Raw genomic sequence first — 2,541 nt, 5'->3', positions numbered from 1 at the left:
TTCTCAAAGAACCAGCTCTTTGTTACATTTATTTTTTTCTATTATTTTTTTTTTGTTTGTTTTCAATTTCAATTAATTCTGCTCTAATTTTGATTATTTTTTTTTCTTTCTGCTGACTTTAGGCTTAATTTGTTTTTCTTTTCTAGTTTTTTTTTTTTTTTTAAATGAAGCATTTGGTTGTTTATTTTGGCTGGTTCTTATTTTTTGAGATAGCCCCGTAATGATAGGAATTTTCCTCTTATGACCGCTTTTGCCGTGTCCCTAAAGTTTTGATATGTTTAACTACCATTATCTTTCGTTTCTACGTATCTCTGCATCTTTCTTTTTACTTCTTCTCTGACCCAGTCATTCTTCAATAGCGTATTGTTTAATCTCCAAGTATTTGTGGTCTTCCCGCTTTCTTTTTACAATCGATCTCCAGTCTCAAAGCATTATGATCAGAGAATATGGTTGCCATGATATCAATCTTCTTATATTTATTGAGGCTATCTCTGTGTCTCAGTATGTGGATAATCTTTGAGAATGTTCCATGTGCACTAGAGATGAATGTATAAGCAACTGTTTTGGAATAGAAAGCTCTGTAAATGCCAATTATGTCCAGTTGGTCTAATGTGTCATTTAAGAGTGTTATTTCCCTATTGATTTTCTGTTTGGATGATCTGTCCAATAGATATTTAGATTATTGTTTCAAAGGGAGAGATCTGGGGACTTCTCTCATTCTGACATGTTTTTGCCAACTTTAACAAACTTATATGGAATCGGAGGCTGGAGACGAAAATATCCTGGAGTAATTTTCTCTTATGATTATAGATGCTTAGAAATCCTACGATCTGCCATCTGCAAGGTGGGGACCAGAAAAGCCAGTAGTGTAATTCCATTTAGAATCCATAGCTCTGAATACCAGGAGAACTGGTGGTGTAAATCCTAGTCCAAGGGCAGGAGAAAACTCGAGTAATTTTTAAAGAGTCTGTCTTTCGTCATAAAAGAGGAGTTCAAAGAGAACCTCTCTCTGTATTTGCTTTTTTTCCATGGGCCTACAACTCAAAGTAATCAATATGCCAGAAGCGGCATATTTGGGTGTTCTGTTATACTTCAGTATCTATTATTAAACATAAATTCCAATAATATTAAGAAATGTCTTACAATGATTGGCTATACAATGAGAGATTCAGCAAAGTGATAACACCTATTAATTATTTGCAACACTGAAATATGTCTTTTGTTATATCTCTAACAACTGAACCAGCAATTAAAGCAAAAGAGAAGATTGAAGACTTTGCATTGCCATATTTTTGTTTTCTTCAGGAGCTAGATTTGTACAAGATAATAGGAATCTATCCTCTAAATAATTATATTTGAGGCAGTGACATAGGATCCACTCAAATGATATCAAGTGTTTCTGAAAATAATTGATTTTAACGTTCAATTTTAGCTTCCAATGAATTTTATACATTTGTTATTCATTCTTGACAACTTCAGCTGACTCATTGATTCATAGATGACCAATTACTTATCCACCACCACTAAAAAAGCAACACCCTTTTGAGAACTTCTATATTTGGAAAACAAACTGAGGAATGATAGAAGAAATGTTTTCATTCTGGCAAATGTACTAAGGGCAGTATTCAGTCATTAAACTTAGCTATAAATTCATTGTAATTTTATCGGAATGCTTTTTGAATCAAATGAATAAGAAGAGCATGATGGATACTCAAAAAGTAGTGTGTAAAGGAATATTTCTAAAGAAATTATGCATTTTTGTGCTTTTTCTGAATCTACAGAAATTAGTTTCCCTCTTATAGAGTTTTTTTTATGCAAAAGTACCTAACTAGAAACATTCATAGTCCATAACATATTACAAATTTGCCTCCTTATGCTAAATCAATGTTTCATTATTTGTAGAAATATATGTAAGTCAATTCTTGAAAGATTTTAAGGAGTTCGATACCAAACATTAATTTTACTAAAAGAGTGAAAAAAGAAAAAAAAAGGAAATGTGTTTGTTTATTTATTTTAGGCCAGCTTTGAAATATGTCAGAAAACTTAGATATTCAAATTTCTAGGATTATTTGGAAAAAAAAAACATAAATTGGAATAATTAAATCTTTATCCATAAGTTAATATTATATTGGCATTAGCATTTATTGTATCTCTTCTAATATTTGTTTTCACAAAGGAAAATATCCATAGATCAGCCATACTACCTGTAAATTAATTAACTTTATTTAATTACTAAAAAATAAAGTAGATAAATTAACGTTCCTATACCATCATAGACTGATGTATAAAATAGGAAAAATAATAAAGTAGTTTAGCGGATAGAGAAATATTTTACAAATTAATATGTAGCCCAACTGGAATATTATCTCTAGTCTTTGGTTGACAAATTACTGTTATACATCAGTATAGGGATCAGGGCAATTTGGAATTAAATATTGATAAAATCCTGTTATTCTTATATAAATGTGTTTCTCAAACAAAGAACCTAGAACCACATACATCAGAGTAAGCTTTAAGGATTTCCCATTACTCTTGGGATGA

This window comes from Pteropus alecto, unplaced genomic scaffold (assembly GCF_000325575.1).
Source record: "Pteropus alecto unplaced genomic scaffold, ASM32557v1 scaffold250, whole genome shotgun sequence".
Lineage (NCBI taxonomy): Eukaryota > Metazoa > Chordata > Mammalia > Chiroptera > Pteropodidae > Pteropus > Pteropus alecto.
This window is presented reverse-complemented; position numbering follows the sequence as displayed.